The sequence below is a fragment of the Cricetulus griseus genome, chromosome X (genome assembly GCF_003668045.3).
Source record: "Cricetulus griseus strain 17A/GY chromosome X, alternate assembly CriGri-PICRH-1.0, whole genome shotgun sequence".
NCBI lineage: Eukaryota > Metazoa > Chordata > Mammalia > Rodentia > Cricetidae > Cricetulus > Cricetulus griseus.
The window spans coordinates 16,788,024-16,802,242 of NC_048604.1; the positions used below are offsets into that span (position 1 = coordinate 16,788,024).

The following is a 14,219-nucleotide window of genomic DNA, read 5'->3' on the forward strand; positions in this document are numbered from 1 at the left end:
AAATAGATGACTTACTATTAAAGGACTTTACATTTTTAAATAATTTCATAAGTCCAGAAAAATTACAAGAACACCCAAAGATGTTCCATATGCTCGTCACCTCAGTTCCTGATTTTTAACATTGAACCACACTTGTTTTACCCCTCTTTCTAAATGAATCTCTCTCTCTCTCTCTCTCTCTCTCTCTGTGTGTGTGTGTGTGTGTGTGTGTGTAAAACTTCTGAGCCATAAAGGAATGAGCTGTAGACATGATACTCCATTATCATTAAATGCTTCAGAGTAACTTTCCTAAAGATAAAAGTACTCTACCCAGGCCTGGCTCAATGGTTAAAAGCACTGCCAAAAGTCCTGAGTTCAATTCCCAGTGACCACATGGTGGCTCACAACCATCTGTAATGGGATCTGGTGCCCTCTTCTGGCCTCCATGCATACATGCGGGCAGAACACTATACATAGTAAATAAATATTAAAAATTCCACCCATTCACTCCCATGTTACAGCTATCAATATGACCATTAATTTTGGGGGCCTGATCCAATTTTGCCTATCTGAGTATCCATGTTCTTTCTGGCCTGATGGCATAATGGTTACCTATTGGTGACTCTAGTTCTGTAATTCCTCAGTTTGTTAGCTGGTATTCTGCTATGAAAAAGAATTTCCCCACCCACAATTTATGTGCATCAGTGTGGACTCACTGGATCTGTTTTACTTGGTGTGTTTTCATCCATCACTATTACTTTGGGTGTTGATTTGGACAGTGCAAACACTCTAAGCATGTTTCTGTTTTCCTTGAAAAAAGATTTATTTACATTTATATGTGTATATATATACACCAAATGTGTGGATGCCTGCAGAGGCCAAAGGAAAACATTGGATCCCCTGGAGCTGGAGGTACGGATGGTTGTGAGCTGCCCAATGTAGGTACTGGCAACAAAACTTGGGTCCTTTGGAAGAACAACAAGTACTCTTAAGCAGTCAGCCATCTCTCCAGCCCCTCCTGTGTCCTTTTGCCATACGCTGGTTTTGAGTGTTGTTTTTAACTATTGGTTACAAGATATCCCAGATTCATACTTTCCTCATCCTGGCCCCTGGGGTCAGCCATTTCGGCAAGGAGCCCTGATTCATTTTGAGAATGACATTAAAAACTAGGTAAGGGTACTAGGTATCATTGTTGCCACCAGGGAATAATTTTTCAAAGGCCTCAGAACACATGGCATGTACACCACATAAACAGACATGTACAGACACGTAAATCTCTATTCAAAATCATGAGTTCTGTTGTGGCACATACTTGGAATACCAGCACTAAGAGACTAAACCAGGAGGATTTTGAATTCCAGGCCAGCCTAGGCTATTTAGACCTTGTCTCAATAAAAGAAAAAATATCGTGAGTTCATACTAATACTTCTGCTTCCAATTCACCATCACAAGAGTCATTCCAGGATCCTCACTAAACACTTATAACTCCATTTTCTGGCAGTCACACACCTGATTCTTTTATTCCCCTAAATGATTCACTCCTTTCTACTATCTGGAAGCAGTTTCCTGCCTTGCCAGCCAGCCATCACCTGGACTTCTTCAGGAAGAATGCTCTCCTAGCACTAACAGTTTGTGGCTCCCTTCCTTGTTGTCCCTACAGAAGAAAGAAAAGGGAAGAGGCTCTGAAACAAGCCATTTTAAATTCCGGTGAACAAGCCACACACCTTCAAGTTCCTTCTAATTTATGCCTGGCTGTTTACAGCTCCAATGTTCTTTCTGTTGTTTGTTGCTTTCTTTAGAGAGAATTTTTCTGGCCATGAAGCCAAAGCTGTGCTAGAATTGAGATCCTCCTGTCTCATTCCCCCAAGTGATGGGATTGCAGATTTGTGCCACCAGGCCGAAATACAAACCTTATCTAATTTTTTTTAAAGGCAAAGGGACTGTGTAGGTGTATTGGAGCTTAAGAAGCAACGACTGTGGTTCCAGAAGGTTTCTCAGAAGGTGTACTGAGGGCTGATCTGTATCTTCAGTCTAATGCTCCCCCAACGAATGTATCTCAGTGGCTTGAACAAACTTGGGATAGAAAAAGGAATCGGGTAGATGGACTTAGACACAGGCTGAACAAAGCTCCATTACAAAAAAAAATATAATAATGCTATAATACTGAAAATGAGCCTGGAGAGGGACTGGCTTAGGATCTGGGAGTCTAGCTTGCTTTCTAGGTGGAAGGTATGTGTGCCGACCTCAGCAGGGAGGTCATGAGGAGCAGGCGGGCTGAAAAATCCTGACAATCATCAACGTTTAGGTATCTGGTTAAAGAAAAGAGAGGGTGGCGGGGGAAGTAGGAGAAAAACATGCAGCCAACTGCTTCTGTGAAGCAAAGGAGGGAGTGATTAACAAGGGCAATTAACATTTGGACACTGATAATTTCCCATTGTATCTGATAATTTGGACATCCCTGGGACATTTCTGCCGGTGGGCTTTCAGTCAGAGTTTAAATAGATGAGCCCGGGAAATGGAGACTGTGTGATAGCCTGTGTAGGGAGTCTTCTAATCCCACCCCTCTCGCCTTTCTCGATGTGTGATTGATTACAATTTATTTCTCCTCTTCGCCTGTATCTCAAGCAGTTAGCGCTTTATCTGAAAAAGAATAGTCACTCAATAAAATTGTGCTGGCTAATAATCCCACACTCTAACCTATAGAGGGAGCTGAAAGAATGTCACTCTCACTTATGGGCGGAGCTAAAAGAAAATCACAGGGGAATGTTAACCTATAGGAGAAGCTGAAACAAAATCTCCTGGAAAGTATTTCCCAGACATTATAAGCCCTAGGAGGAGCATCGGTGGCCCGCCTTCCAGACATCTCTGAGGAGACCTTGCACGAGGAGTCTTTGTCAAGGAGTTCCATCTTAGGTAATATTTATTAATATTCTCTTTTTCTCTCTGGTATTTGATAGTGATTTTTCATTTATGTGAATGATACGGTTTTCTACTGAAATAAGTGTAGAAAATAAGATTTCTAAAGACCTGTGTTTTAAGAATAAATAGCAGAGAAAAAGCTGATCTAAAGAAACGTGGTAGGGAAGCAATGGTTCTAAGTCATATTCAGATATGATCCAAATCGTAGGGATAAATAGACATAAGAACTTTGATACAGGAACACTCATGTTAATGTGTGAAAATGTGAGGAACTGTTTAATCTGCGTAGAATGTTCTTTGGGGGGTATTTCTTTAGATTTTCTTTGGGGGATTCTACTCTTTCCTCTGTAAAGTATGGTAAGAAAGCTGTGGATCCTCATCTTTAACTTAGAAAACAACCCCATCTTGTCTTCAAGGACAAGAGGGAACTTGCATGAGGCTTAGGGGATAGGGGCCTTAACAGCCCTTCAGGGCTTTGCTTACTTATCTCTCTGATTAAAGGAGAGCTAAGGTCAGAATGGATTCCTCAGAGAAAGAAAATTCTGGTCAAGTTCCTGAGGCCTGGTGCTTTGGGCCCAAAGAATTTTCAGCCTAGCTCCTCTGATAACTAGGGTGACTGCACTGAAATCTCAGTGGGGTGAACCTGTCCTCTAGGCGGCCTCTCCCTTTGGGACCTGGGAAGTTCTGAAAAAAGAGGGGACTTGGTTGGTGAAGGAGCAAGAATTCTAGGATTTCTGCCATGTGTCCTGACATGTAATCCCAGCACGTGGAAAGCTGAAGCAGGAAGATTGGGAGTTTGAGGTCACCCTGGCCTATATAGCAAGACTCTGTCTCAGAACACTCTTTTATTCCTTATTCATTTTAATTCATGTTTAAATTAAGGGGGGAAAAACTCAGGAGAAAAAGTTCAAAGCTTAAAATGTTGGAGTTAAGCACTCCCTCACGTTCTTTTTACAAATAGGATGATAGTTTGATTTATGTACATAATTTTCTTGTTCTATACCTATATAAACATAGCTGAGATGCTTCCTCATGCACTTTTAAAAATATTTTTTGAAGTTTTTAAGACAAAGTTTTGATACATAGCCCAGGCTAGGCCCAAACTTGCTATGTAGCTTAGGCTGGCTTTACACTGAAAATCTTCCTGCTTCATCTGCCTATGTACTAAGATTACTGGGCTGAGCCACCACACCTAGTGTAACTTTTTTTAAATGTCAAGTACATATAAAAGGTATTTCTTGAAGCATTATAGATTTGTTGTTATATAGAGTCTAACAGCACATATAGTTGTTATCTATATATAATAAATGTGTTTTCTGTGTATGCATGAATGTGTGTATAAATGTATATATATATATATATATATATATAATGTTTATACATATATAACAATAGTTATACACAATAAAACAATAGTTTTATTCACTTCCTGGTGCTTTGGGCCCAAAGAATTTTCAGCCTAGCTCCTCTGAGGACTAAGCTAACTGCACTGAAATCTAAGGGGGACAAATCTGTCCTCCAGGCTCTTCTCTCTTTAGGCCCTGGGGAGTTCTGAAAAGAGAGGGAACCTTGTTGGTGAAGAATAAAGGATAAAGAATCTAGGATTTCTGCCATGTGTAGTGACATGTGCTTGTAATCCCAGCACGTGGAAAGCCAAGATGGGAGGAGTTATTCAGTTTGTGATCATTCCTAGAGAATGAATAACTAGAAGGGGTATTTCATTGAGCGTTCAAGAATATTCTGTGTTAGCCAGATGTGGTAGCACACACCTTTAGTTCCAGCATTCTGGAGGCAGAAGCAAGTGGATATTTGTGAATTCCTGGCCAGTCTGGTCTACAGAGTGAGTTCCATGACAGCCAGGGCTACACAATGAGAAAGGTGGTAGATTATGAGTTCGTTTTTCACATCTACATAGTATTCTCTTTTATGAACATTCTGTCTTCAATTAATTCTGAATTGATAGTCATTTAGGATTTTTAAGTTCTTTTTACATTTATTTATTTCCCGTTTTTTATGTGTATGTGCATGGTTGTGAATGCCACAGTATGTTTGCGGAGGTCAAAGGACAACCTGAGGGAGTCAGTTCTCTCCTTACATCATGTGGGCTTGGGGGTTGTAATCAGGTCATAGGCCTTGGTGGCAAATGTCCTCATGCAGTGAACCATCTCACTTGCCCCATTAAGTGTTTTTTTTAAATAATGTATTAGTGTACATAACTAAAGGATCATATATCTTTATCTTTGCTTCTTTCTGTATTTCTGTAAGAAACATTTGGGGGAGCATGGATTCTCACTGTGTCGCAGAGGCTGAACCCAACTGCTGATTCTCCTGCCTCAGCTTGCCAAGTAGCTGAGACTGCAATACGTACTAACATGTCTAGGAGAGTCTTAGAAGTACTCAATTTCTAGGTTGAACCTCATACATTTTCACTCATTTTCCTTCTGAAAAGGTAACACAAGTTCGGGGCATATTTAAAAACTCCAGTGCTTGGCTGCACAAAACTTGCACAAGAAACCAGTAAATCTCCAGTGGGGGTGGGGAGTAAGATGGGGAGGGCAGGGGGAGCTCAGGAACCCCCACCCCTAGCCGAGGTGCTGTTGACAATTGATGGTTTGTGGGGGAGAGAGCCTCAGTTTTCTTTAAGGGTGTGGCCCCTGACAGGTCGACTGCACTCCAGTGGACACCTGGCACTCAGAGATATATGGGCAGCGCAAATTGGACCTAATGGGTTAGAAAAAAGGGGGAAGAAGAGGGCACAAAGTTGGATGTGAATAGTGTTTTGGAAAGGTAGATTTGAGAGAAGTGTAAGGGGAGGATTGGAGGTGAATATGATCAAAATACCTTATTTGCATGTATGAAATTCTCAAAGAATTAATAAAACATATATTTAAATTTTAAAATTAAAATCAAACTGGGAAAAGGGTATAATATATCTTTCCTCAGAAGCAACCAATGCTAACAGCTTTTGGCAGATTCTCAGAGGGCTAGTCTGTGAATTGCATATATATTTACATATTTTTATAGGCACTGCTCAAACCATGTCTCCAACCTACAAAGATTATACCAGCTTATGAGTTCCTATTTTCCCCCAGAAATTATTCAAGGGTTCTTGAAAGACCTGAATAAAAAGAATAGATAGCATTCATTCGTTGGATATGAATTCAGATGCTTCAAAATTCTAAATGAATTCCCAGCCATTTCCCCCGCCTCCCATAGCTCTTCTCCCCTCAGAAGCAACTGTTTTCTGGTCCATGTGCCTTCTTACAGAGAAAGTTTGCTTGTACAAAAATTATATCCACGTATTCTTTTTCTCCCCAAAATTTGGGCATGGTGGGGAGCATTGTTTTTGAAAAAGAATCTCTCTCCCATAGCCCCATCTGGCCCACCAGCTCAGGCTGGCCTCTAAAAAATCCTGTTGTCTCCCATCCAAGTACTAACTAGGCCCAACCCTGCTTGGCTTCCAAGATCAGGGTGATAGGACTTCTGGCAGGAGTGGGGGTGGGGAGGGTGCAGTTATCTTTAAAGGGCTAGCCACTGGGAGTTTCACCATGCTCTAATGATATTATATAGGTAACACAAATTGGAATTGGCATGTTTTTTTTTTTCTATTTTGAGGGGCAGGGAGGTGACGGGGAAGGGGGGGACCTGGGAGAACTGGAAAGTGAGTATGATTGAAGTGCATTATGTGAAATTCCCAAATAATCAATAAAAATATTATGTTAGGAAAAAAAGAAGTAAAAAGTAAAAAAAAAAATCTCTCAAGTGGTCATTGTGGAAGGATGGATTTTTAAAAACTGATACATAAAAAAAATTAATCATTCAAAAAGTTCCTGTTGTCTCAGCCTTCTAAAGACTGGGATTGCAGGTCTGAACCATGAAGCACAGCTTGTATGAGCTATTATAATATAGCTCCCGTTGCCCCCCACCCCTTCAAAAATGTGAGAGACTTAAACTAACAATTGCTCATTTTCCTCATTACTCTGTGTGGAAACTGGATGGTTCTTTTGTTCAGGGCCCTGAACAACTGATCTTAACTTATCAGTTAAGTCATTTGGAGAACCGTTGGTCTGTCCTGGCTTCAACTGGTTTTATCAGGCTCCACCCCCACTGTCTGCTAGCCTCCAGATGTCTAAGCTACTTCACATTGTGATTCCATGAGACAATCTGAGATCCCCTTTGATGACACTTACCTTACTTGCTCTTTTCGTTGTCTTCTTTAATTGTGTGTGTGGTTTAGACAGCACCTTCGTAGCCCAAGTTATCCTCCAACTTTGTAGCCAAGGCTGGCTTTGAACTCCTGATCCATTTACTTCCACTTCTCAAATACTGGGATTACATTACAGGCTTGTGCTACCATGCCTAGCTCCTCCCACCCTGGTTTCTTTTTCTTTTTCTTTTTTTTTTTTCTTTTAAAGATATGGTTTTGCTTTATAGCCCAGACTGATGCTCAACACTTAAAAAAAAAAAAAACACATTCTTACTATGTAGCCCTAGTTTGTTTAAATCTCACTGTGTAGACCATGCTGGCCTTGAACTTGTTTTGTGGTGTTCCTTCTGCCTTAACCTCCCACGTACCTGGGATTACGGGTGTCAGTTTTTGTTTATTTGCTTGTTTTTGTTTTTCCTTGTTGTTGTTTTGAGGCCTACAATTCTATGTAGCCCTGGTGAGATTTGAACTCTTTACTTGGAATGATACTATTGGTTTCATGTCGGTTTCCACACTGCTTAACTACATAGATATGTAACCATCTTGTTCTGGCTAGATTCCCTTACTCTTTGTGTTATGTTAATACTCAACTAGAATTTGTTGAATGAATAAATGATGAAACTACTCATACTCACCACATACTCACCAAAACAGCCCACTACCTACTAGTTGGAAAAAAATTCAAGAATGAACAACATGGAGGCAAGGAGTAGAATCTAAATACATAATACATACATACATACATACATACATACATACATACATACATACATATACATATATATTCCCTAGTTTTTCCCCACTTTCAATTCTTGCTCACTTTCCATGCCTGTATCTCCCTCCTATCTTTCCTCCCAAATTTATGTTTCCATTTGTTAAATAAAACCTTCAGCAGTGTCTATGTGCATAAACTATGTGCCTTCATCAAAAGTAAGACAAGTTGGAAATTCTCAAGAGAAATCAGACACTAGCATATAAAGTGCTTTGAAACGCCCTGCTTTCTTATCTTTCTGTAATGATGTCCTCATGGAGCAAAACTAGAACCCTGAGAAATAACCAATTCGAAAATCATTCCAACATATGTTTCATCTTATTGCTACAACTGGTTCCCACCATCTCATTGCAAACACACAGTATCTTTACTTTTGCTAACTAAATTGCAACTCTAACCACTATTATTTCATTTCTTTAAGAAAATGCATTCTGGGCACCATAAATAAATATATCAATAAACATTTGAAATGGAGTGCATTGCCAAATTGGGCAATTGCATATTTATGAGTGCCTGTTGATGGAATATATTAATGAGCCCTTAAGCTAGCAATTATCCTTGTGTGTGTTTTCATTTCCTTTCTTTCCTCTCCCTCTTTTTCTTTTCTTTTTTTTTTCTTTTTATTTTTTTTTGTTTTGTTTTTCAAGTCAGGGTTTCTCTGTGTAGTTTTAGAGCCTTTACTGGCCCTCACTCTGTAGAGCAGGCTGGCCTCGAACTCACATAAATCTGCCTGTCTCTGCCTCCCAAGTGCCGGTATTAAAGGTGTGCACTACCACTGCCCAGCTTCTTTTTAAAATAATTTTTTTGAGACAGGGTCTCTCTCACTTTTTCACCCTGTCTGTCCTGGAACTCACTATGTAGATCAGGTTGGCCCCAAGCTCACAAATAGCTGCCCACCTGTGTCACTTGAGTGTTAGCATTAAAGGTGTGGACTACCATGCTCGGCCTTAAAATTTTTTTTGTTTTAATGTAGTGAGATAAGGAGTTTTTTAATAGCCCAAGATAGCCCAATACTAATGGTCCTCCTACATCTAGTTCCTGACTGCTGGGATTACAGGTATACACAACCATACCCACTTATCCTTGTTTTCTTGTTTTTTTACCACTAGAAATCCTTGATGCATCATTGTATTATGTGTTTTCAATGTGTAGAATAAGGCCTTCTTTATACGTTGACTTTTGCCTTAAAAGTTGAATGAGTCACTTGATTTCACAAGCCTGGAAAAACAGACTTTCCCTAAGATAGTCATTGTAAAAGGAACCTATTGGTAACAGATCTCAATAATGTCAATTATACAGTAATTATAAATTGACTCAATAAACGTTACCTTGTCATTTTGCCTAGTTGAAGGGCATTTTAGAAAACTCAAATGCGTTAGACAGAACAGAGAAGCTTGAATCTGTGAAAAATCTGTTTTCTTCCTATTTTCATAAGTGGTTTAGAGTTTTGATGGACTATATGAATAAGCACACTGATTAGCACAGATTTATTACAGTAAAATGGTGTGTTTGTGTGTGTATGTGTGTGCTTAAACTCTTTAATGGATGTGAATTGAAGTTAGGATAACTCCAGACTTAAGTTTAAATTGGGGGAATAATCTTTCCAGAAGGTAACAAGAATGTACTACATGCCATGTGAAGAGTATGTGAGCAGGGAGAAACTGGGTAAAGTGAAAATAAAAGTCGCTGTAATTATACCAGGTGGAGACAGCTGTGCCGGTGGGGTATTCTATGCAATCAAGCACATTTTCTATATGCTGCACTAATTTGTTCTATGAAAGCACTTAAACATTGAGGGTATTTTTGAATGAAAACTCATTGCCACCCAGGATATTGAAGTTTTATGGGTTAGCACCCTACTGAGATGAGCTGACCCAGCTAAGTGAGGATTCAGAGTCTAGAATCCAGTCCTAGAAGCCCTGTTTCAATTACCTGCAGATGTCAGTGTGGGTCTGAGTGTGATTCAACAGCGTGTTCCAGGATGTGGTCAGAGTTGAAGCCCAGTTGTGAACCAGTTGCTTATTAAACAAACACCAGTTCCTTGTGGATGAGAAATATGAGCTGCAAGGGCCTTTGTGTGCCTGAAATCAATCAAGCTCTCTCTCTCCCTCTCTCTCTCCCTCTCCCCGCCTCAATTTAAACAGGCATGGAAACTCTAGTTACAGAGTTTGCAGAGTATGCCCTCTTGTTCCCACTCCTGATGGTTTGACCAGCCTTTCTTTGATTAGTTGTAGTGCTAGACAAGTGGAGTTAATGTCTTTGAGTTTATTAAATTTGACTTCAAACCAGATGGATGGCCCGGGATTGCATTATGAGCTGGGTTGCTCTATTTTTTGCTGTTAAAATGTGTTGAAGCACAAATCTGAAAACTCATAATTGCCCCTGTGAAAGAGTGTCAGTGTGGCCACTGCTTGTGGCTCATCCTTTCTTGTCAGGGGCAGTCTCCTTTTCATCCATCTTCGGGACATGTATAGCCAGAGCATTTACTCAGCTAAGAAACTGTCAGACTTGTGTTGGCTTATTATGTCAAAACATCATTCATTCCCAGGCCGTGACTCAACTCCACCATCTGCTTCATAAGCTCCCAAGCTTCCCCTCAACTATAATTTATATATATTATATATATATATATATATATATATATATATATAGTATACACACACACACACACACACACACACACACACACACACACACACATATATATATATATATATATATATATGTACATAAGTTGTTGTAAACGTAGCTCACGTTTACCTAGCAACAGAATCAGTTTGGCAGAAAGCTGAGCGAAGGCAGTCTTTCTGGAAGAGTAAGTTTCTGTTTTAAAAATTGATTTACTGATTCTTTTCCTTTCCCCTTCTACTTTTATTTTACTGCATTTTGATTTATAATTTAGTTAGTTAGTTTTGAAACAGTTTCTCACTCTGTAGCCCAGGACCATGTAGTCCAGGTTGCTCTTGAACTCATAACAATTACCCTGTGTACAGCCTCCTAAATGCTGGTTTACAGGCATCCACCATGAAGCCTGGCTCTTTTCCTTTCTCTTCTTTTTTCTTCCTTTTCTATTTGTAAAAAACGTTTCTTCATCTACTGATTTTTCTTCCAGTATAAAAAAGTTATGTTACTGGTCTAAACAATCTGCCTTTTATATAATTTTCATCTAAATTGTCCAGTCAGATTTCACCTGGGGAATTAGTTATTTTTATAAGTTTGATTATTTTGTACATAACTGAATGTTCTCTTAAATCTGTTTCTCTGTTATAAGCAGACTATACAAACCACTGTGAAAAGCTACCTTGACCTCGCTGCTGTAAAAGGGCACAAACTATCTGAACAGCCCACATCTGTCCTGTGTGTCTCCTGTGGTTTCTTGTTGTTTTTTTCCCCTGGTCTTCTTAGTATGACTTATGCATTTGAAATATTGAATTTACACTGTAAGAACATTTGTCAGAGTCCACTGATCTTTCAGTTCCATGTAACAAAATCAAGGATCTTATCCCGTGGTATCAGTGTTTCTTTCATTTTCACAAAGCCGAACAAGCTATGTGTTTTTAACTACCCACATTCTTAACTTTCTAATCAGCACGGCGATACATGTGCTGAAAGTGTTGGGGAGGCAAAGGTAGAAAGAAGTGTCTGCCTTCCCTCTCAGTTAGTTCAGGGCATTCCATGTTGTTAAAGGTTGCCGTGTACTTTCTGCATGCATTTTGAGACGGGAACAAATGCTATCCTGTCAGCTTCTTTCACATAACACCCAGAGCTAATTTGCTTCAGGCTTAGGGCATGATATTGCCCTGGTGTAAATGAGCAGTCAGTGTTCCTTTATGATCCACAGCACTTGCTGGGGTCTCTAGGAAGAAGCAACACAGAGACTGTTAACCCACTCCCCAGCCCCTCAAAAAAGGAGAAACAATGAAAGGGGAAAGGAATTTCCATGCCTTCCTGAGAGATTAGTAGGAAGAAAGGACTAGGGCAAAGTAACATAACTCTGTGCCTTTTAGTTTGCAGGCTTTCTTTCAACCACCCCATAACCCCAACTCTCCACACAGCTTCCAAAGAAAGGACAGAGTACTTCTCAGAGGCAGCTGTCCCCCATGGTGGCGCAACGGGCAGAGCTAGCTGGATGCAGAGACCAGCTTCTCTGTATCACAGGCGCTATTCATGGATAATATAAACATTTATTCTTGGCGCTTTTTCTATAACGTCAGTCATATAGGTGAGAATTAGTCACTTAAATGGTGAGATTGAGACTCATTTTTGTTTGTTTGTTTTTACAGATTTATTCAATTTTTTTATTCTTGGAAAAGATTTCTTAAATTTTTATGTATGTGTATTTGGCTGTGTATATGAATGTGCACCATGCCATGTATGTGCCTGGTGTCTGCAGGGGTCAGAAGGAGGCATCAGATCCCCTGAAGGAAAAAAAATAGTTTTTTTTCTTTATGGCTGCTTAAAATTTTATTGCATATATGTACCAAATCTTTGTTAGACTTGCATCTGTTCATGGATATCTACACTAGTTTCATATCTTGCCTCTGCTGAATAGAGCAGCAATAACCCATATTCATGGAGCAGATAAAGTCATATGAGAGAAGGTTAGCTCACAAGAGGGCTGGCTGAAGAGCAGAAGACTAGATTATGAAAATGGGGGGCGGGTAGGACAAAAGATCCTAGAGGAGTAGTAACCTTGGAGGGAAGTTTGCTGTCTTATTGACCAGGCACTTGTTTAATGCTTGTCATACACAAGAGACAAGAGGTGGGATGAACAGACCAGGGAAGAGACATTTTAGAAGGGTAATGACTGAAAGAAAAATGGTGAAGGATACTGCAAAAGTCATCGTCAGCTTTATTTCTGAAACAACTATACACATCCCACAAGACCAAGAAAGAAAAATGGCACTCATTCTAAAACTTTGGTGGTGTACTAGAAACTGGTTGCTAGGAGGTTAGGACTGTCCCTGTATAATAGTAAGAACTATTTCTGCTTCCAGAAATCAACTAGACTATATGATACAAGAAAGAAATCAGAGGAGGCTACCAAACAACGTTGTGCAGTAGAATTTTCTGTGATGATAATAGCATGCTACATTTATGATGTCCCATTCAGTAGTTGGGGTTATTGAAAACTTGAAACATAGCTAACACAATAACAAAACTGAACTTTCACATTGGTTTCATTTCAATTTACTTCCATTTAAATAGCCACATAAAGTTACTGACTACCAGATAGGATAGTATACAGGTAGAGAAAGGATAAATGTGCAAGTCAAAAGGTGGGAAGGCAAAGGAGAAATTCTAGAGCAGATTGGGAGGCAGTAATATTCAGAAAAAAAATCTTCATCTGGGAACAACAAGATGGCTCAGTGAGCAAAATGCTTGCTGTGCAACTCTGCTGACCTGAGTTCTATCCCTGGAACTTACATAAAGGAAGAAGGACAGGGCCAACCACATTACATTTTCTTCTGACCTCCACATGCATGTCTGACACATGCATTTTCTCCCACCCATACAAACAATACATTTTTTAAATTCAACATTCACCCAATGAGATGTGCTTTTAATTTCTCATTGCTAAGAGTAGGCAGGGGGTGTCCTGACCACAGTTTCAATTTCTCATCGATCTAATTGTCACATTGTGAGGAAGAGGATTGGGAGGGAGGCTTGAGGAGGACAATTAGAATATTCACAATATAATATGTATCAAGAACAACAGGGCTGTGGTGAAAAGTAAAGTTGGCAGCATGAACTGGTGTCTCAGTGTTCTAACACGGGGCAAATCTCTAGGAGATCAAATGGGTGGCATTCCAGAGAAAGTTTCTTATGGAATAAGAAAGAAACTTAAAGGAGCTAGAGGATGGTTAGTATATAGTTTAGCCTTAGAAAGTTATGCTTAAATGTATCCCAAGAGCTGTGTTTCATAATTTAAACATTTCGTAGCAAATTCTATTTTTTTCTAGTGAATCTACACCTTAGCAGTACACACTACTTTTAAAGGAATCTCACCAGACAGGTTGGGCCCCTCCTGCCTTGGTGGTGTTTGGGTAAGGCGACCTGACAGATTCCATCGCTTGTTCACCTCTTATTCGCAAAGCTTTAGGCTGCTCACCCACCCATCTCTGGTGATGGGATTAGGGCTGGCAGGGGCTTCCTTATAGACATAAAAAGTGTAGTATGATAACCTGGTGTAGTGTAAATGCATTTGTATTTAACAAATACCCTTTCTAGATTTCTTGGACGAGGTCAAGAGAAGCTTATTTATTACAATAGGGATACTTTTTGTGAAGAAGAAGAAGACAAATGAAATGAATAAGCAAACAGAAACTGACCAGATAGAAT

The 14,219-nt window shown here is 39.7% G+C and overlaps 1 protein-coding gene across 2 annotated transcripts in view; it reads left to right on the forward strand.

Annotated features, from left to right (window-relative positions):
* Positions 1-2,779: 2,779 nt before the first annotated feature.
* The window catches only part of Plac1 (placenta enriched 1), a 165,797-nt gene continuing 154,357 nt past the window's right edge, over positions 2,780-14,219 (forward strand). The window contains exon 1 of one of the 2 annotated variants that reach the window (XM_027432103.2): positions 2,780-2,892. The gene's annotated coding sequence lies outside the window, so the exon portion shown is untranslated. The remainder of the gene's footprint in view (positions 2,893-14,219) is intronic. The other variant, XM_027432105.2, reaches the window with a different exon arrangement.